We start from the raw sequence: 23966 nt of genomic DNA, 5'->3' as shown, positions 1-23966 counted from the left end.
AAAATGGAAAAAAGGAAACGGAAGATGTTTTTAAATGGTAACAGACGTCAATAAAAGAAGCTCAATATTGAAAAAATGAAGGAAGTTCGTTTGATATCTTTTACAGGGAAAAAAATTCTCGTGTCAATATTTTTCACAGATGTTTTATGAAGCCGGTATTAAAATACGTATTATTTTCTTCATACTAATAATTCAATTTTATGTTTTCCTAAAATTGTTATTATTTTTATTATTATTATTATATTATAAGATTTTATTATTTTATTGTCTTTTAATTACAAATTTTATTTTTATTCCTACAAATATGTAGTTTCAGCACGGTTGTTTTGAATATAATCATAACATAAATATATCCTGGTATTTTTATACACAATAGAAACAATGATTATGTATAACAGCGTATTTTTTTATTTATACCTAATTACGATAATAATCATTGTATACAAGTTAAACAAAAATATTTTCTAATATTACATTGCAAGAAATAAATTGTATTTATTGAAAAGAATTACAATAGATTTTTTTTAAGCTTAGTATTTTATTTGTACGAGTATTTGTAGAAATTAATACAAGGAAATATATAAACCAGGAAAAGGAAGTCATGTGTTTATTATTTTTATATGTTCAGGTTTTACACCCTGTAGCTTACAAATACAAAATTAGGTTGTACATCCTTCTTAAATTTGTTTATTGTTTGTTATTATTATAATTTTTTAGTAATGCTATTTTAAAATGATAATGTAAATGTAAGTAGTTTTAAAATAATATAGGCAATTTGTCATTAAATTAGGCTGTATTTGAAAATCCTTACCTACCGATTGATCTTTTGTCCATGCGTTAGTGGTGATGAGGGAAGCGTAACTCCAGATTTTTAACATCCCCCTCCCATAGATTTTTGAAAAACTAAAAATCTAAAAAAAAACAGATAACTTTTATTTAAACAATTTTCTTGTACGACTTAGCATTCCAGAGTTATAGCGGTACAATGGCAACGCAGTGGTCTTATTGTTCCTGTAGCCGGGGAGATCGGCATTGGTCAGCGACTAGACCAGTTTCGAACACGTGCCCAATTCACAACATTTTCACACTTTCACAAGCTACAGCTCCAAAACGGTAAGTCGTACAAGAAAATTGTTTAAATAAAAGTTGTCTGTTTTTTTGAGATTAACAACTTTTACAAATGCAATACAGACGAAAAACAATTTTTTCCGGTGAGAAAACCGAAAAAACACGTTTTTTACAACTTCAGCCCCACCTAGTATTTCAATTTCAAATTATAAGGTATAACTAAACATTAATTGTAGAGGAGAATGTCCTCTACATTTTTTGTTTGTAAAACTTTTCTCTAAAATGCATAGTTTCAGAGAAAAACGCATTTCAAAACCTTTTGAGTTTTTCAAAAATTTATCGGAGGGGGATGTTAAAAATCTGGAGTTAAGCTTCCCTCATCACCCCTAACATATGTAAAAATCATCAATCGGTAGGTAAGGATTTTCAAATAAAATACAAATTGACTGTACTAATGGTGTTGGCACACTAAATATTCGAATGTTAATTATTTTACTGCTCGATCATATCTTTTGTTAATTTAATTTCATTATGTTAAATTATTTGCAAAAAGTTAAAGGAAAAGTTAAGAATAGATTTTTAACTTAACTTAATTTTTACACGACTACAAAAGAAGGAGTATAATATATTTAGGGCGTATGTATGTATGTATGTATGTATGTATGTGTTTGTTTCACTGTAGCAGCTCAACGGCTGAACCGATTTAGATGTATGACCCCGCGTTGCTTGGGTTTCAAATAACCACACACCTAAGTAATAGTTGATCTGATAGTTTACAAGACTGCACTTCATTTACATTTATACGTATCATCCTCATTCGTCCTCTGAAGTAATACTTTACGGAACGGAACGCAAGAATGGCGGGAGTTTCAATATTTCTCCCTACAGATCGCAGAGCCTGGACAATGTCCCTTGCTGCTGTATCTTTCTATTATAGGGCGGGTTTCATGGGTTATTTAGTGGCGGTTATAAATTTTAAGTTTTATTTATGGACGGATGTGGTAATTTGCGTTCCTATCCGTATGGACCAGCGCGTGAAATTTATTTACTGGGTCTGACCGTGGGAGAATAAGTTTTTGAGCCTAGTACACCCGGCGTGATTCCTTTTCAGTCTAACTGAAAGTCCTTTCGGTACCAGCACCTTATGGGCTAACAGGAATACGCCTACCAGGACCCTAGTAATTTGGAGGTACCAATGCGCCTCTTCTCCGGAGGGAGTCGCATATGCTGACTGAATTAAATTGTGCTCTCTTCGTGGGACGGTGTGGGGTGTTGTCTAGGTTTTTATTGTTTTAACAAAATTTAATTGTGAAAACGGTCACTTTCGCGGCCGGAATTTTCGCGTGGTTTCCATTTATAGGTTACGCGATATAGAGGCTCCTAAGCCTGGTTTGTCATTTTTTGACTCTCGTACCGCCTCATTACGGTGGTTCGTTTAATACGGCATGAGGCCGTTTTATTATATCCTGTGGAATAGGGTCCTCTCGGCAGATGTCTCGGAGATGGCCGGGTTCTGACACGGCAGCTCTCCCGAACAGTCTGCATGACTGCGCCACCTCGGATACGGTGTGTAATCCCGCATCGTAGTGAAGGGTGACGTTTCTGATGAACCTCGGTGTTGCAAACAATACTTTACGGTGATTTTCAGAGAATAAACAGAAAAAGAGGTAGATGTATGACCACGCAATGGAATCCTTATGTTACCGGGAATGCCAAAGGCTATATGATGTATATATATACTAGCAGACCTGGCAATGCTTCTCTATTGCTAGATTTGAGTATATATATAGATGTAGATTAAATGAACACAATTGATAGTTTGATAAAACATTAACAAAATGAACATTACGGAACTTCACAAAATTTAACATTTCCCTTTTTCCATTTCACCCTTTTCCCTCTTCCTTTCCTCTTCCCCATTCCCATTTTCATTTTTCCCATTTAAATTTTTACCATATTACCTTTCCACCATTTCTCCCCATTCCAACCCTTTCACATTAACCCCCACAATTTCTCTTTTCCTTATTTTCCTTTCCCTATTTCCCATTTCTTTTTTGCCTTTCCTCTTTCCATTTCGTTTCCCATTTTTTCTTTTGCCCTTTTTTATTTTTTCCCCTTCATCCCTTTTACCTATTTCGAATTTTCCCTTTTCCGATTTTTCCCTTTCTCTCTTTATTCCGCGCGTAAATCGGTTCGGTAGTTTTTCAGTCTATTGTTGCGGACACACATACCAGAAACATTGAAATGAAATCGTAATATATTTAGTATAGCATGTGTTGTTTTTAGGTCCAAAAGATAGCGCTGTTTTTCAAAAAATTTTTTTTTTACCTGTCACAGATGTGACATCTTAGGTATGTAAAAAGACGCGCGTATTTGAATGTATCGTTGTGTCAAATTCCAAAGCAATCGGTGAAAAACGTTCGAAGATTTAAGAGTTTGAACAAACGAACATTTACATTTTTATTTATATAGATATATATAATTTTTTGACGGCAGTTTTTTCGATCATGTGAGAATGTTCTTTTTTCTTACTCTTATTTGTTGGTGTTGCTTCTTCTTATTATTTATAAACATGTAAGAAAAAAAAATTATATGATTTAATTTAATTTGTTTTTATTTTTATTTTTCATGTTGTAGAAAAAGCAGACATAATTAAATTTTTAAACTAACTAAATTTTATATCTACGAGAAACGCGCAAGCAAAAACAATTCTTGTAGTGACTAAATTATTTTTCATTGTCTTACCAGATCTTGAATTTTTAGGTAGATTTCATTACCTATTTTAATGGGTATCATGATTCGACTTCCGGAAAATTTCGACATGTCTTCGCGTTTCACATGTCCCAGACCCCAAAACCATCGTCTGTTCAAAAGTTTATATATATATATATATATATATATATATATATATATATATTTATATTTCACTTTCTTGTAGACACGATAACTGCCGTAATTTTTCCCCAATCACTTTCAAATTGATACATAAAATATAACGACCCAAAGTCTCGATCTAGTTATTTAATGGGCAGAATCCGACCATGGGGGTGGAAGTGGAAGGGCTTTTTCGAAAAAACAAAATATCACCTTAACTTATTAAGTAAAATATCGAATTTGTTTAAAGTTCGTTCTATTCTTTGGATAAGGGCCTAAAATGTAATTCAGTAAAGTTTTTTGGTACCAACAATTGGCCCAGGGGGTGAAAAAAATGGGGTTTCGAAGACAAAAAAAATCATACCTCCCTTAATAGACACATTGTCGAAACGGTTTAAAGTGGTCGTTAGTCCTCTAAACATTACCTAAAACTTTTGTCTGAAACAATTTTAATATGACCAACCCTTATGGCAAGGGATGAGCAAAATATTACTGGAATTGTAAGAAGATGGGGCTTGTCGTATGGTAAACATGTGAAGCATTTTTCCACATGTAACCATTCTCGAATCGAGTAAATTTGAAGTTTTTCTTAACTTTAAGGTGGAAATCTTTTTTATCCCCTACTTAGCACCGGTGAAATCTATCTCCGCCTTCCGGCGTGCCGAAAGGGATCTTTTTATTTAAGATTTCTTGGATAGTGAAACATTTTTCATGTTACTACTATTTCAGTCAAAAATGATTATTTTTTAAGTTAGAAACAGAAATTCATTTAGTTAAGTTATATTAAAAAAAATTTAATAAGAAAAAAAAATTATCACGTTACGGATGAATGGATTTTTATAAATAAAAAGCTGATTAAATATTCCACATCAGAGCAGTCGAAGAAAAAAAAATCAGCTGGTTCTTTGTCGTATGAGAAGAGCAATCCGTTACATAATCCATTTATAATCTATGTTATTATGTGATTTACTACTTATTCCTTTCGATAGAAGTTCCACCGATTTAAAAAGATTTTATTATAGGACCTATGGAATGTTTAGAAACAATTAATTATAGTTCATTAAAAAGTTAAATTTGGTAGTACGTTTTATATATGAAATATAATCTATTTAAAAAGAATGTCGGATAAAGGTAATTATCATAATTTCCCACCTTCGTGGATATCTCGGCCATCCATCTAAAAGTCTCGGGTTCGAATCCCGGTCAGGCATCGAATTTTTTATGCGCTACAAAAAATGTAATTTCTATATCTCCCTCACAAGCTTCAAGCTTATGTGGCGAGATCATCAAACATAAAAAGATCACAGCTTAGTACTTCCACACTGATATTTGCCGTAACAATTTTTCATGAATCAGTTTTCAGTGTCTATTTTTCATTGTTATAAAACTATTTCTTAAAAAAAATATAAAATAACTAAAAGTATGATATGTTTATTAAAATAACTGAAAACGTAAACGTATCATGCTTAAAAATAAAGTACAATTTAATTTTATTCCGATTAATAGAACTCAGAACATTTCCTGTTTTAAAACTATTAAAATCATTAATATGAAATATAGTATACGTATATTTACCGTATACATAAAAAATTCTTCCCGACAAAAAAAAATACACAAAATGTTTTTTTTTTGTTATATGTTTTGGTAAGTTTTTAAGTAACAATATTTGGTGCTTAAGATGAATAAAGGATTTTTTATTCATCTTAGAGTTAAGAATGAATAACTAAGTTAAGTATGAGGGTTAAATAATTTTCCAATTTATTTGTTGTTTATCTACATTAAGGAGCGATTACGTAAACTTCCTTGTATAAACTGAAGAAAATATAATTAAGTTTTCTTTAAAACAAGCTTATCTATATATATATATATATATATATATATATATATATATATATATATATTTATATATATACATGTCGTGAGTAATTCATAATCAACGCCCAGCATAAACTATTGGAGATAAGTTACTTACGGTGCAAGTGTAAACTAGCAAATCTACCGGGTTGGTCTAGTAGTGAACTCATCATTGTAAATCAGCTGATTTGGAAGTCGAGTGTTCCAGCGTTCAAGTCCTAGTAAAGTCAGTTATTTTTACACGGATTTGAATACTAGATCTTGGATGCCGATGTTCTTTGGTGGTTGGGTTTCAATTAACCATACATCTCAGGAATGGGTCGAACTGACACTGTTCAAAACTACACCTCATTTACACTCATTCATATCATCCTCATTCTTCATCCTCTGAAGTATTATCTGATAGGTAATTACTGGAGGCTAAACAGGAAAAAAAAGTGTACACTAACAAAGGATTTTTTGGAATTCCGCCTTAAAGGGTTAAATAGAGTAAAATTTAATTTTTTTAACATTTTTTTTTTTTAATTCCTTGGTAAAAAAATGAAGATATCAACTTGATTTTTGTTGTCTGTACTCTTTGTTTGAATATTTAAAGAACAATTTTTTTATTTTTTTGAAATTCTGAGTGTATAGGGTTAATATGGATTTTGAATTTTTTTTAAACCTGACTACTTTTTAAACTTCTCGGTAACATATCAAAATATCAACTTGATTTTTGGTGTGTGTAATCTTCATGTGAATACCTAAAACACAATTTCTAGAGTTTTTTTGAATATCGACCTTGAAAGGAGTGAAGAAAGGTAAAACATTTTGACCAACATTTCCAAATTTTCCCTGTGTGGGACTACACTAATGAGACGTTTATTCTATTTTGGCTTACAAATACGCTTCTGATAAATATTTAAAAATCATTTTCGGATTTTTTTTAATTTAATTTTTTTATCGGGTGTGCGATGTACATCGGGTGGCTCAACCAACATTGCCACTGCCACTGTGATTGTACGTTCGATGCGACTGGCTGCATCTGCCTCCGGTTACTTTACTAAAAACTATTTAAAAAATGAGAAACTAATTACGGTCCTTAGCGCTGCTAGTAGCGCTAAGTCAGGTAATGCTAAGCACCAGGGAAAGTACATTTTTACCCGTACAAAGGATGGGTAACCAGCTGTAACTAATATTTTTAAGATAGAGACCTTTTACTTTGAAACCCGCATTCTTCAGATCACTCAAAGTTTCGAGTTCTGTATTGACCAAACTTTTGTTCAAAAGAAATTACAAAACGCCGATATTTTTTAAAAATTGAACAGGATTTAATTTTTATTACCATTATTTTTCTTACAAGTATGAATTTAATGAATACAGAGGGTCTGGGAAGCAGAGCCCCCAAGCTAGACGGGAAGGGTGACTTAACTTTAATTACTCGTTTAAACGATTACCTTTTAATTTCTCGTTGCTGTTATAGAAATACATTTGTTTATCACCATTTCACGTAATATACTTTTTTTTAAATGTTTTACTGTCTCGAAGTGCAATGAACATACTGATGATTACTAAAATTATTAACATAATTTTAAGGTTAATCAGTCATTAAAAAATTCATAAAATGTGAAATAAATAATAGCTCTTTTTTACTTATATTAGATAAATTTTCATGATTTTATTTACATGTAACTTTATCACAAGGCCCTGCAGATTCTGGTCGCTAATTCTTCTTTCACGAAATTTGGAGTTACATGTTTTTTTGCGATAATAGCCGATCAGGGCTCGTCCAACCGTTTAGCCAGAGAGCGGAGCCCCCTGGACCTTTGACGCGTTCTTATCATTATATTTGTAAGAATATTAAGTATTTTAATTAATGATTAGTAATTTTATCTAATTATATTTCTGCGGCCATGGTGATAGAAATATAATGAAGTATAAGTAGTAATACATACATATATATATATATATATATATATATATATATATATATATTTATATGTCGTTCGTATCAAGAAGCACGGTGCTTCTATACTTACTTACTTAATTTTATAAGATTTCAAAAAACCTATGTCTACAATAATTTTTTTTAACAAAAAGTAAAAAAATAATAAGTATAATAAATGTTAGGTAAACGTACTGTTTATAGTACGCAGTAAAATTTATTATACAGCTGTTAGTTCAATTTTTTACTTAAGATGTTAACGCTTCATTCAAAATAAATTGTGACCACATACAGCAAACCAACACACCATGTTTTGTATTGGAAAAATTTTATTTCGTGGTGAGTTAAACTAAGACTGCACTTTTAGAAACTGTCGTCCCTTTTTGTACAACAAACATTTATTTTATAGTATCGTAAGGTCTATTTTCAATAAGTTCTTTAAATTAGTATAATAAAATAAAATCTTTTTGGGTTGATGCCTGAGTTCAGGACAGTTTACATTTATTTTTTATTTTTTTATAAAATTTTAAAGAAAAACGAAGAAGACCGATCTAAATTTTAAAATACAACCATCCGTAGATTTAAAAGCATGGATATTTATATACAATAATATCATTTTGTTGTAATTAATTGTTTCATCACACTTTGAACATTAATCTTAATAATAAACAAATGTTTTAAAATACTGTAAAAACATTTTTAAATACAAACCGTATTATTTGTTGTGGTCTATCGTATGAGGTACTTGAACTGTAACAGTATACGTATTTTTGTTAATTATAAAAATGTAACGGTATTAAATTTCAATTTTTTCGTTATAAAAGTATCGTCTATGTTAAAAATCATCAGAAATCGTGAAGTAATTTTTTTAAATATGCAAAATTTGGCCATCTAAGAAAAAACATTTCAAATGAAAATTAATTATTTGTACGGACTACCAAGAGTTTATTATACAAAAACAAATAAGAATTAATGCAAAGCTATCTATAAAACACATTAGAGTGGTAAAAGAGAATAATCAGGTTTGGTAAGGTTGGCAGGATTAGCGAAGTGTGACCTTCAGCTTCAGTCGCCGACTGATTTCAAAAGTATCATAATAAATATGGTCTGAATATTGATTTTACATTTATAAAAATAGCTAATTTCCGTGAATGAAAATTACAAAACTTTTTAATGTCTCCTTTCAATGATACTGAAGAAACAAGAAAAAAAGATCAGTTCAAAAATATAATAATTATTTATTTGCGAAGCCCTTCGATATTTCAGTTTTAAGAAATCTGCGATCAGAAATCATACGTTCTCTCTTCCTTTCATTTTCGTAATAAAAACTAAATAATGTACTCTTCTAACTGATTTAATTTATTAACTTGGAGTATAATGTGGTATTTTTCACATTTCTTCTTCTTTTTTATTAATCTGTAATATTGTTTTGTGTAAATTCAAAATTTAGAAATTATTTATATGAAATTATTGGTACATTTATTCATCATTTACTATTTCAAAATCTGATAGTCATCATACAGTGTTAAAAAGATAAATTATTTGATAATATTAGAACCTGCGTGCACAAATATTTCTAAATTTAATAACAAACACTATGTATTTATTTAATGAATAGTGAAATTCAGTCTTCATCTTAATTGTCCAAGTGACAGTTAGCATAACAAATCGTTAAAACAAAGAAATACACAAATGAATTGTTTTGAAAGTCCCGCCAACAGAAATTTTAATTTCCTTTTTTCCTCTTCTTTTATTTAGGGAAAATCCTTCACCAATATAAGTTAAGAATTAAGATTTCGTAAGATTTTATTATGAAATCTATTTTTTCAAACTGTACAGTTCGGTCACCGTGTTAAATTGATAAAGCTGTTAATATAGTAACGAATAACAGTGAAAAAAAATTAGGAAAGGAAAGTAAATAAGTTATATGTAGCATACAGAAATGATGGAAATCTGACGTAAAAAAGAAAAAACTAACTAGAATCGTTTGTATTTTCCTTTAACAACAAAACGGTTCAATGCACGTCCCGCCAAGCTAGAAATTCTTAACGCTACAGCAAATTGGCCGACCTGGTGAGGTCTCTTCACTGATCTGTACTGATTTTGCGATTCAGCTCATTGTCTTTTCTATACTTTTATTTGCTATTTCATAACAAAAAAATATATATATATGTATATGTATAATTTATATAATATTTAAATAATTTTAATTTATTGTTAGTATTTTTTTTAATATATTAATGTTACTTATAAAATTAATTTTTGTAATCCAAAATTTATCATACCATAAATGAATATAAATTCTAAATGTGTATTCATGCATATAATAAAAGAAGCATACATTTTCTACTTTAAAACATTTTAAAAGATACAATGTATATTATAAAAATAAATTATATTAAATTACCTGCATAGCGCACGTTGGCAAACACACACACACACACACACACACACACACACACACACACGTTGACACACACACACACACACACACACACACACACACACACACGCACACACACATATATATATATATATATATATATCATTATGTGCAAACATTCCACAACGAATTTATGCTTTATTCCTTTTTATCCGTTAGACATAAATCACTGATGAATAGAAATGACTTGAGTAGAATACAAGGCGTTTAAAGGAAGAAATGTGGAATTGTTATTTTACCAAGCAATATAATTCAAGAGCTTTTACGTATATTATTCTTTAGTACACTTTATGTTTCTTTGTTTAAGATTACTCTTCAGGAAGACCACCAGACTTAATTGTGTTTGGTTTTTATTCTGACGTGAATGTGTGGTTTAAGGGTTAACAGGAAATACCGAAAGGCGTTCCACTACGCAACGTTTCCACTACTTAGCATGTTTATTTATTAAATACACTTTACCCGTCAGTATTTAGTTCTAAAACATGTTAATGTCATCTTAAAACAAAATAGGAAAGAATTCCTTTTTGTTCTACTTTTTTGTGGATTTACCTTACAGTTATATAATGATACAGTTATATAATGATTTTTTAAGTATGGGTTTCATAAAACCCCTTGTTTTTTTACCTTAAGGGTTTATTTATTGGAGCAATTTTATTTATTTAAATAAGTTGCCCTAATCTGATTCAATGTTATTCAAAAGTGTTTCCACTCATCTTAGCAGTAAAAAAAAGAAAAAAATAGCTAATGCTTTTCTCCCTAAGTAATTATATATTTTTTAAATTCAATAAATCTCTGAATAGGCGTAATACTGATAAGAATTCTAATTAATTATTTTTAAGATGCAGTTCTAAAATTTTAACATAACGATTTATAACTTAATTGGTAATCGATTGATTTTTATTTCAAATATTCTATAGGATTTTTAATATTGATTTAACTATGCAATATTAGTGTACAGTTGCGAAAAAGAACAAAATCTTCATTAAAATTTTAGATCTGATTTGACTCTCCTGTTAAAACAATGATTTTACGTTTAAAATTGTGCAATATTAAATATACATTTAAGAATAAAAATAGAAATTTGTAGTAAACGTTGTAGATATCATTTGAACTCCTTGATTAAATGGCTTTTTATCATCAAAATTATGCTTTAATTAAAGTATTAGTGCTAAGAAAAAAACGTAATTTTTTAGTAAAAAGGGTTTTCCCTATTTATGCTCCTTGCTCGACAGTTACCTCCTATAAAATGTTTAATAACAAGCCACAACTTACAAAAAAAAGTATCAAAAATTAAAAAACATCAAAAAATAGTTTAAATTCTTAATCTGGATCTCATTGGACACTCTTTATCTTTAAAAATCTGCTGTATCGACTACATTAACACTAGATACAATTTGATTTTCAATCTAGAAATTAATGTTTAAGAAAATTGATTTTTTAAGTATGGGTCCCATAAAACCCCTTGTTTTTTGTACCAAGGGTTTATTTATTGGAGCAATTTTATTTATTTAAATAAGTTGCCTTAATCTGATTCAATGTTATTCAAAAAGGCTAAATATTATATATAGTTTACTAAAAAAAAAAGTGATATTCCCTTGTCCGATGGGATCGAAAATTAGGCCCTAAGCAAGGATATTTATATAAAACCAAATTTCAACTTTTTTGATTAACAAATTTTCGAGTTATTAGAAAAAACTATTTATAAATACTATTTAATATCCTTCTCTAAGAGGGGAAAGTTTAGGTTTTTTAACTTTGGAATTTTAAATAACTTAAATCGTACTAAATCTTAATTTTCTAAGTCAAAGACTGTAATTGATGGAAACTACACATTCCTTTTTTACCTACTTTTCAAATAAGTGTAATTACTTACTGTGGCACGTTGGGATTGGGAAGTGAAAATGAATTTTATTTACTTTTGAGATATGAGGAGTACGAAAATATCTCTCACTTCAAATGTAATATATATATGTATACTGTATAAAATATATTACAAAATTTTGTGGCTCAAAATTCCCCAAAACTACACAATCACTTTCATTGAAATTTAGACAAGATCTAGCAATATATTTGATGTTGTGCGTATTAAAATTTTATGGAGATTGGTTGAGTGTTGTTGAGTTACGTTTAATTTAAGGTCGACAACAAACAACGTATTCTTAAGTTGAAGTTTGAAGTTGCGCGTTTTACTCAGAAAATCAGTGGGTTTCTGACTGTGAAAGAGAGAGAGTTGGAAACAAAAACCACCTACCTTAAATTTTGGCCGATCCCTATACTTTCTCTTTTTACATTTTTGCTGCTGCAGCATCCTGACCTCCTCCATGTTGCAGGGGAGTTTCAGTAGCTACGCCACCTCCTCTGTACCTAACCCTTATGGGCTTTACCGGAGGTCATCTTCAGAACCTCGGCAAAAGGCTTCTCTCAGCCTTGTTCTTGCCTCAGTCAGGATGCCAGCGATGCGAGTACCCCATGGATATATCCATGGATATTTCCATCGGTTTTACTACTAGAAAATTATCTCTTAAAAAAAAAAATACATCTATCGAGCCTTTAACAAGACTGAGTGATATGAAGGAACTGAAATTAACGCAACTATCTACTTGATAGGTTAGAAGTTGAGTTCAACTCGCAACCGTAACATAACACAAAAGAAGAAATAAAGATAAAACCAAATAAAAAAATTACTACAAAAACATCAAACCTTATAACACAAGAACAACTATTGCAGCAGCAGTAGAATTTTAGCTGGGAAAGCATAAATCACGTGTCCTCTAATTTAAAAATTAAGAAACTGATGCTTATATAATATTATGTAATAGTCGGCCAGTCTAGCCAGAACCTGGACCCTCCAACCTCAGGTCAGCCCAGGAGAATCCCGTAGGCATTTCGGGGGCTCCTAGGGGCCTCCTGAAGCCAAGAAGTCTACCCCATTGTTGCAGAGCCCGCTTCGCTCGCCATTCCCATCTTTCCAGAAGGTTCCACCCCTTGGACATTCGCACTGTACGTTTTTTTCATGGGTGAGAATAATACTGATAAATAATAATTATAGTATTCAGGCTTTATAGAAACCTGAAAAAGAACTAAATTACAAAAGACAGTATAGTAGTAACTACGGTAACTAAAGTGCAGACATCTGAGGGCGAAAAATCATATCTTATTTCTTTGCCATGGTGGCAGAAATATAATAATGAAGTAAAAATTAATCTATTTTTCCTTAATGAATATCTATAATTCACAACTTCACCCTCCTTGGGGGCGGAGAAATAATGAATATTTTTAATATCTTAATCTTCAAGAGAGTTAGAGCCTCGGTCGATGGCCGATATTGGTCGATATTATAAGAGCACCCTGTTGCATCTCCCAAAACAACGTCCTAGAAGCACTCCGTTTGTTACTATGATTGTAATTACTTTGATGGTAATGATTAGTCTAGCCTCTCATGAAGTGCCCGCAATACGCAGTCCACTCTAGCCTCCCACAAAGTCCCCACGGGAAGCGCATTATTCTTAAACAATTAATTTAATATTATTTTATGTTCTTCTTCTTATGAGGGTTTAGGCGAATCGCCTGTTCCGATCTCAAAGAAATTTTACATTTATGTCCATTTTTCCGGTCTCGCTTTTTACTTTAAAATTTGTGAGTATGATTTATGTCCTCTAAAGACGGTACCAACGTCTTGCAGAGTAATTCCAGTGATGGCGCCATCTTTTGAACACCTGGACCTGCCCTGGGGTTATGTTTGGAGACCCGCTCTTCCATCCTCTCCGCCGTTCGGAATTTCTTCCTCATTTGCCTTCGAGACCATTGGGGCCATCTTTTGAACACCTGGACCTGCCCTGGGGTTATATTTGGAGACCCGCTCTTCCATCCTCTCCGCCGTTCGGAATTTCTTCCTCATTTGCCTTCGAGACCGTTGACCATTTCTTCACCTGTTGGTCTACGGATGGTATTTGATTTCCTTCCTATCACCCATTACTGGGAGGGAGGCATCTGTCGTTTCGCCAAATGATAACGCGCCCACTAAGGGTTACAGGCTTCGACGAGGGTATCTTTTTATTTTACTTAACGAACATTTAATTCTATTTTTTGTAATATTATTCATCCGATTGATTTATTATTCAGTTCAAACCCAGCCCACACAATGATAGAGACTGACAGTTCACAGTTCATTAATTCATTTCGTTAAAGATTGTGCTTCAACCGGCAAATCTCCACTGCTACATACTATATATATATATATATATATATATATATATATTAGAGATTTTTCTGATCATGTTTCTCAGTTATTCCAAGAAACATGGGTAAAAATTTGTTTGCTTGATCGAGTTGTTTTCTGTTTTTGTTTATTCCAAACAAATGAAAACCTTTCCCATTATATATATAGATATAGATAGTCTTTTATGAATGCATAACCCTTTTATATTTTCCTCGTAACTTGAAGGAATAACGACAAAGAATTTTTTTATTTCTTTAGTTAGAGATGGTAGGTAATTTTTAATTTTTTTGTGACTATCTCTAATTGGAATCACATTAAATTTTAATCCTATTAAAAGTTACGGTTACATTCCTATTTTCTTGAAACAATTTTGTTTTAACCGTGATTTGAATTATTAATTAAACCTTTTGCTATAAACCTGTTTTCTGTTGTTTCTTTTGTAATACGAAGTTCAAGGTAATTCATATCCACAGAATATTCAGAATTTATGTAAAAAGATAGAAGATTATAACGATTTTATTGAAGGGGGAAGGTTAATGACTTATAGATTATAACAATTATTGTAACCATAAACTATGAATTGTTGCGTGTAAATACCATGTACATCCGTTGCCTTTATAGTTTATTCCAATATAAAATACGGCTTAGTATTTTTTTCTTACTACTTCGTTATTGTAATATATTTACATCAAAATTTAAAATAAAATTGTAATGTGAAATTTCAAATCAGATTTATATCGTTTCAGAAATCCAAAAATATTATTTCTAAATAAAATTTAGGTGAATGTTTTACATACAATATTATATTTTCAAAAACATTTTGTAAATGTTTTTCCTTGATTCATTCGTATTTACTTTTTTATCCAAATTTTTTTTTGAATTATTTAAATGTTGCTTTTTCATTTTTAGTTTGCTTTTAGGTAGATTTCATAAGAAAGCTACCTATTTTAATGGGTACCATGATTCAACTTCCGGAAAATTTCAACATATCTTCGCGTTTCACATCCCCCAGACCCCACAACCAGCGTCAGTTCAAAAGTTTATATATATATTTCATTTATATATATACATATTTCACTTTCTTTTGGACACGATAACTGCCGTAATTTTGCGCCAATCACTTTCAAACTGATACATAAAATATAACGACCCAAAATCTCTGTGAGTTCATTAATGGGCTAAATCGAACCACAAGGGTGGAAATTGGGAAGGGGAGACTTTTTTGCTTTCTTCTAATATTACTTGGTTTACTGATTATTTTTCCCCTGTTTTTTACAGTCATATTATTATTTATTTTTTTCATAGGTTTTTGGTTGACGTCCATAAATATAAAAACTTTCGCAGTTATTACGTCAGAAGGGCGGATTTCCGGTATAACTTAAGAAAGAAATGGTGATGCACTGCTGTAATTATTTTTAAAAATAATATTGCCTTGAGGGTTTTAGTTACTTTTCCCAATTTTTTGTATTTCATGTTATATTTGTAATTTTATATTACCTCATATTTGAATATTTTTTTCTTCCTCTTTTTCACATAGTTGTGAATTCTGACATCAATTGTTTAACAATACTACTTGTCATCAACCCGCTTTGATACTGTTACCCATAATTTTCATAATTTTGGAGCCGTGCTTACAAAAAATAAAATGTTGAAATTGACCCAAAAAAGAACCAAAATGATTAAAACTTCAAAACTGATTTTTTTTTAAGAAAAACCCCTTTTTTCATACTAGTTCACATTGTGGATTATTACGAAACTAGCTCGCACCTGGCGGTATTCATAAAAATCTGATTTTGGTTTCAAACATGATATCTTGAATTTGAATATTTGCAAAAACAGACTTGCACCTGGCGGTGCTCACAAAAATTAATTTTGCATTTCTAACATGTCATCTTTTAAGTTAAAAAAATTTCGAAGACGTACCCAAAAATCCAGTTGTTTGCCTGTAATACCGGTTTTTTAAAATCTATTTGCTTAAAAATCAAGAGGTTTTCTAATAGGTTTACAACATTCTACCAAGTTTCAAACAATCGATTAAAAATTGTATCCAGTATTATGAAATACCTGAAAATGTACCCAAAATTCCAGCTTTCTTTTCTTTAACTCTGGTTTCTGTGAATCGATTCTCTTGAAAATTAATAGGATTCTATTTCCAATAGGATTACATCTCCATAGCAAGTTTCGTTAAAATCGGTTAAGATTTACGTCCGTTAGAGCTGACGTAAATATCTTATATATATATACATACATACATACATATGTATATAAACATTGTAGAATCGTGATCAGGAGACTCCAAAACATAAAAAAAAGTTGTTCCATCCTTAGAAAATCTGACCGGATTCAGTAGCGATTTCTACTAATTCTTTGAAAATCCGCTTTTAAGAACCGGTGTGATCCTTGCGTAACTGGTCTTCTTAATTTGTCCTCTATTTCATCTTCACTTTTAATTCAGACTCCCTGTATTCGTTCGTATACTTCTTTCATAAATCTTCTACCTCTCTGATTTAATCTAATCTTTTTTTTCAATATCATCAAGTTATATTCTAACTTGTTTTGTCAAATTTCTTTATCAATTAATAAAACATATTTTCATTTCTCTATCTAGGTCGAACATTCTTTCTTATAGCAGCTTCACAACTTATTATATCCCTCGTTCTAAATAAAAACTGATATGCAATTCGTTTATTATTATTATTATTTTTCACAATCCACAAAGTTAAATATAAGCGCCATATAAGTTATACTTCATTGTGATATGATATTGATAACAATCTTGATCATGCAATAAATTTATTAGGTATTAGTGCAATATTTTTTTTTTTTTTTTTACTAATCAAACACATTGTATGATGTAAACGTAATTATATCGATGAAACAAATATTTTATTTTATTCCCAACGATATACTTTGTTTATTTCTACATTTTTTTTCTTTTTTATTTCTAACTGCTAATCACTTATATAGTTATTTTTTACAACCAAATTATCACTATAGCAACTAGAAAGGTATTAACACGAAATTAATTCGTGCATATATGATTTACTTTAAGAAAGAAGCCATAATAAGAAAGGGAGTCCGACAAGGATGTTCTCTATCTCCGTTACTTTTTAATCTTTACATGGAACTAGCAGTTAATGATGTTAAAGAACAATTTAGATTCGGAGTAACAGTACAAGGTGAAAAGATAAAGATGCTACGATTTGCTGATGATATAGTAATTCTAGCCGAGAATAAAAAGGATTTAGAACAAACAATGAACGGCATAGACGAAGTCCTACGCAAGAACTATTGCATGAAAATAAACAAGAACAAAACAAAAGTAATGAAATGTAGTAGAAATAACAAAGATGGACCACTGAATGTGAAAATAGGAGGAGAAAAGATTATGGAGGTAGAAGAATTTTGTTATTTGGGAAGTAGAATTACTAAAGATGGACGAAGTAGGAGCGATATAAAATGCCGAATAGCACAAGCTAAACGAGCCTTCAGTAAGAAATATAAGTTGTTTACATCAAAAATTAATTTAAATGTCAGGAAAAGATTTTTGAAAGTGTATGTTTGGAGTGTGGCTTTATATGGAAGTGAAACTTGGACAATCGGAGTATCTGAGAAGAAAAGGTTAGAAGCTTTTGAAATTTGGTGCTATAGGAGAATGTTAAAAATCAGATGGGTGGATAAAGTGACAAATGAGGAGGTATTGCGGCAAATAGATGAAAAAAGAAGCATTTGGAAAAATATAGTTAAAAGAAGAGACAGACTTATAGGCCACATACTAAGGCATCCTGGAATAGTCGCTTTAATTTTGGAAGGACAGGTAGAAGGGAAAAATTGTGTAGGCAGGCCACGTTTGGAATATGTAAAACAAATTGTTAGGGATGTAGGATGTAGAGGGTATACTGAAATGAAACGACTAGCACTAGAAAGGGAATCTTGGAGAGCTGCATCAAACCAGTCAAATGACTGAAGATAAAAAAAAAAAAAAAAAAAAAATGATTTACTTTTCTAAAAATGCAAGGAAGTTTATGTAATTACTAATGGCAAATTATCTGATTTAACTATTTATATAAGTAATACTTTATGACTTAATTTCGTATTTTTCACAACGTAATGTTATCTCTTTTTTTATGTAATCATTAATCATTTTCAATTATTAGTTTTTTGTTAACTTGTTCAAATCAAAAAATATATTTCACTTATTTTTACGTATTTCAATTGTAATTCAGTTTCTTTTTAAATATACAATATTAAAATTTAGTCTATCCTGTTTAATTTGATATTTAATTGATGTTTTCCTGATTTAATTTTCACTCTTTTCTTTATTATTCACATGATAAAAAAATGACATTCTTATATTTATGAAACATTTTTCTCAGTCGATAATAAAATTACGAGTAGATTAAAGAGATATATAACAATTTCTCAGTATGTCTTTCTAATGAAAGAAGTTAAACAGGTCTTTCGAAAGCAGTCGGATGATTCTCACACAAGATAATTTTTGTCCCGTGATTTTATTCATTCTCGTGACTAGGAGGGAGTTACCTCCTTATTAACAAGACTTTCTCTTATTGAAAATACTGTAATTTGACTACTCGGTTAATTTAATTTAAGAAGAGAAAAAATTGTAAATTAGCATCAAAAAGTTGACAAATTTGTTTAACTTAAGGAAATTAATAAAAAAAACCTAAATTTCATAGTTGGTTAATAATCCATTACACAAAAATATTTAATTTTTTTTATTAAAACATTATCTCGTGGTTTGTAATCGTGTTTATGCAAATATATACCTTTTCTTTTCCCTCTATTTTATAAGGAATTTTAGGTCACTTTTCATCTGATACTGGTTCTAATTTTAAACAATTGATTATTTTGGTTTTAAACGTACTTTTTTTTTGTTCTGCAGATTAATTTTAACTTCCTCCTTCTATTATAACTAAGTTTTATTAGAACATTATCATTCATAGCAATAAAATTATTAGTTGATATCAATTGGAGTCAAACACTTGGACAAGTATATCAATATTTTTAACTGAGCTTTTCCGACCTTCTTCGCACCGATATTACATAATAAACTAATTACGGTTATTGCTGATGAGTTTAAAAAATAATTGTTTTTATTTTTGCCTAGAATTCGTTATTTTTCATCATTTATTTATGCATTCATAACTGTTAATTAAGTGCTGCACTATGCAAGGCGAAAAGATCAGTCTACTATCCTACAATTATTGAGATATTATTCTTAATCATTTATGTACTACAGCTGTTAAAAGTATTAATGAAGTTAAAACTATCTTCTTTGAGTTTTTTATTGCATTCTATCTGTCTGTTTGATCGTTTTATCGTGTAAACCATGATACTAACACTAAAATTCCACTATGGACTATAATACAGAGATATTCGCATTTGATTTGATTCGTGAAATGTAGTTATGCACAACTGGTAATGTCCTAAAGCAAGTATTGGAAATGTCCACCATTTTCCTGACGACACCCTTCGCAAGACATCAGGGCTAATGGAATTAACTCATCTCTGCAGTAATACCTCGCTCCAGGTCTTATAGAGTACGTGGGTTTGCTTAATATACAGGTTATTCCAAAAATCCCAGACATTAACCCTTGATTTATCGTCTGGTGACGATAAATCAAGGGAACGACGGTCCGTCCACAAACTTGAGAGATCATGCTATCACCAAACATTTCTTCCAAAAATTCAGTGGTATTTTTTGGCACGGCACATTGCCCCGTCTTGTTTCAGATAACAATAGCGTTCATCCAGCTGGTGAAGCGCTAAAAATTGTATAATTATATTATGGTATTCACAATCGGTATGTCACACAGTTTTTCTCCGGGCATGGTCCCTTTCGGGCGAGTTTGGTTAGGTTTCGTTTGGTGGATTCGAGTCAATGCCCGGATTGCGGGACTGAAGATACATACAGTGGACCACGTCCTCTACGTCTGTCCCCGATACAAGGTCGAACGTTCACGAGCTGTTAGAGAACTTAAAAGAATACATTCCTTTCTGGATCTCCGTACCAACTGGATGATCCGCGAGGAGTGGTCTATAGTGGCTGGTATGGTAGCCCATGCGACCGGGGACGTGGCTTCCCTCCGCCGGTGGCGGTCCTGATCGTAACTTGGTAATGCTACGCGAGATACCATGATGGGACCGGGTGATGGGTGGTTGCGGGGTTTGTCTCCGGCTGCTGCGCGGACCGGAATGAGGTTGCGTTCCCCTTGTTAGGTGACCTAAACTGATCGACTTATTTGGGTGTAGGTCTGAATTTCTATGTTGCATAAAACACAATTTTGATTGGTATGAGTGTAGCACTGATTTAACTTTAAACTCGTTCTTCTTCTGAGGCATTCACAGTCACGAACGGTGTTGTAAAATCTGTACTAGGAGCGGGGTCCGCGGTTTCGGTCAGTTAGTTTGAGGGAATAATGTTAGGTTGGTTGTGAAGGTTTCCGTCTGAGGCCTACGTGAAGGCGAAATTTGATATGTATTTACTGATGCAAATGTCTGCCGAACCATTTACATCCGTGCCATCCCGACCGAGGCCAGGCTGATGACTGTGAGGACAGTCACGTGTTTCGTAAAAATAAAAAATCAGGCCCTCTATTCGTCGTCGAGAAATCGCACACCTTCTGTGAGTGTAGAGGCGATTGGTATAAGATATGTGAATTTTTTGTTGGCCAATATCTGTTGTTCTGATTATTGACTTAAACGTTAAAATGAAAATACGCCTCATCACTAAAAAACTCATTATCCAGTATGCCCATCCCATTACTTTACACCTGGTTATTAAACCAAAGGCATACCTTATTCTTTTAACAATGTCTGGAGTTTCAGTTTCTCTACGAAATTTATTCGTTATTCATGTAGAACTAATTTTTTTTGTGACTTTTCTGTACTCCCGAACGTTATTTCTGCCTGCGATGATAACTTAAAGAATGTTAAAATAATGCACGTAGTGCATGATTAAATGATCGCACGTGTTACTGATTTGTTTATAAGTTAAAATTTTTAATTTTTCGTCATAAAAGTCCCAAATCAGATGTTTTTAAAGTGAATTATTTATTTTTGTGAAATAAATTTGTTTCTTTTCTTTGCTATTAAATGGGCGGATGTACTCTGTTGTAATAATAAACTAAGGTTGTCTGTATTTTGAAATTGTTTTGTTTAGATATACTATCACATAATACAATTATACACCATTTTTAGACATTGGATTAATTCTTGCTTGATATTAATTGAAAAATAACACGTGGTTAGCATTGAGTGATGTATATAGCATCTCCAGAAGCTATAGTACTAGTACTAGTAGTAGTTAGTAGCTATAGCACGCGTGTGAAGGGCTACCATTGGTGGCTGGACAGGAAAGTAGGTTCTTCTTGAGAACAGGTCATTAGCACGGCTACTTCTGACAATGGAATCGGTCTCTGCTTTTACAAACATAGAGAACTGGAACGATTATCTTAAGTTTCACTCACCTTCCATTCTCAGAATGTGTAACTATGTTTCCTTAAAGTGCAAAATTTAAAAATTTATTTATTTAATTAATGCACTTTACGTAATTAATACTTGTGATCAAATTGTTTACGCTTTGTTATTTGTTGTAGTGTAAAATTTACGTTAATTAAATAAATGCGTCTCGTAATTTATATTTTTCTTCTTGGTTGCTCTTTAAACTACCGAACCGCTTCTGTCAGTTTGAATAGAACTGATTCTAAATAATATTTACCCCCAAGATATCAGGACCACCTCTCGACTAAGGGTAATAACGCCTTTGAAGCTATAGTGATCATTAGATCCCAATTCAGTTTTTTTGTATAGGTTTGAAATTATCATCTTTTTATTTATTTCAAAAATAACTTTCCGAACTTATATCTCTTATCATTAAATTAAATTAATTCTGGAACAAAATCACATAATTTGAATATTTCTTCCCGTTTTTCCTTCTTTTTTTTTAAATATTTTGTTAAACTTATAAAAATATTTTTAAAAATTTTATAGATTCATGCCTTGTTTCATAAAATTGAGGCTATTTAAATAAAATGTTAATTATTTTAAAAATATGAAATTACATCCACTTTTTGTGATAATATTTAACAATTAATCCCACTTGCATAACATCTCATTAAATAAAAAAATCTGATGTGAACACCACATGACTTCCTTGTACTCTTATTAAATTACATATAAACATTTTTTTCTGTATCTTATTTAAACTTATTTCATTTGAAAGTGAGATATATTCCTTCAATTCTTTAATAAAGTGGACAGTTACACAATTGCTGAAATATTAGTTTTTATTAACATCAAATATTTATATAATTATTAATTCAATAATCTTACATGAAATATTAGGATAGATTAAAAGTCCCTTTATTACTCGTATTACTAGATCAGAAAATATTAAAAACAAGGAAAGAATAAAAACATTAAGAGATATTATAAAGAGGATGAACACGTTAAGACAAAGAAACAATAAAAAGATTAAGAGAGAATGATGAAAATAAAGAGAAAGAAAATTTTAAAACTGGAGAACGTGTACACAAATAAAGATCAGAATAATTATATCAAACGAAAGAGCGATTAAATGATTCGCAACAAAAAGCAAATAAACGAAATGATCAATTCCGACTTAGGGAGAATATTGTCCGACAATATCAGAGGAGTAATGAACTAAGATAAGTTTTTGCAATTTATTAAAGTTCGGGCATGTATGCCACAGTGTATATGTTGTTCTTGTGACAGTTTATTTTTCAGTCAATCTGTAGTTCACTTTAATGTAGATAAAATTAAACAGAAATTCCATAATAATTAAATAAAATTAAACTAGAAAATCCAGAAACAATACGATTTTAAATTATAATTTTCAATTAATATTAAATAATCAGATGTTTCACCAAATCTATTACATATTCACGTATGTAATAATGCCTATTAAATTACATATACATGTTTTAAAATTTTTTTAAGCTGATTTGAGAAGACGCGTCCACCACTAGATCAACCCGGTTGGTTCATCGGAGAGGACTTGTAAGCAAACAACGCACTGTGGCTTTCCATCCAGCGAGATAAAATCATATTAAATAACTTTAATTTTACAATCTTCTATTTTTACTAATCGATTCAATGGATGTAGATGGCTCCCTTCCATAAGAATCTAAAAAAAAAATTATCCCGTTTCACCACACACTAAAAAATCGATAGCTCAATAATTATTAATTTCAGTGAAATATGCTTTTAAAAACTGAAATGAAGGTACTAGACGTACGCTTTGTATTCGAAACTGAACTGACATTCTGCAGTCCCTTACGCCTCTGAAAGCACGACTTCTTCAAACGTATCATATGTATGTTCCAACATGACGGTCTCGTGGCAAATATTATGCCAGCAGTTCAAATTGCTAGGAACACGTATACATCGAGTGGAAACCTGTAAATTTCTCATGTTTAAACACTTCATACATACATATTTATACCCGTTGCAGCTAAATAGTTTTAACTAGTTTTCATTGGGTTGTGGTTGGGGGCGGGGCTCGCGAAATATTCATTATATATTTTTTTCACTTTCTGCGG

General features: G+C 31.1%; 1 protein-coding gene across 3 annotated transcripts in view; it reads left to right on the top strand.

Moving 5' to 3' along the window:
• Positions 1 to 23966, top strand: part of LOC142318898 (uncharacterized) — a 419416-nt gene that overhangs the window by 138117 nt on the left and 257333 nt on the right. The window lies entirely within an intron of this gene.

Source organism: Lycorma delicatula, chromosome 2, assembly GCF_047948215.1.
Source record: "Lycorma delicatula isolate Av1 chromosome 2, ASM4794821v1, whole genome shotgun sequence".
In the NCBI taxonomy this organism is placed as follows: Eukaryota; Metazoa; Arthropoda; class Insecta; order Hemiptera; family Fulgoridae; genus Lycorma; species Lycorma delicatula.
Note: the sequence above shows the minus strand (reverse complement) of the source record. Positions and strands in the feature narration are given on the sequence as shown.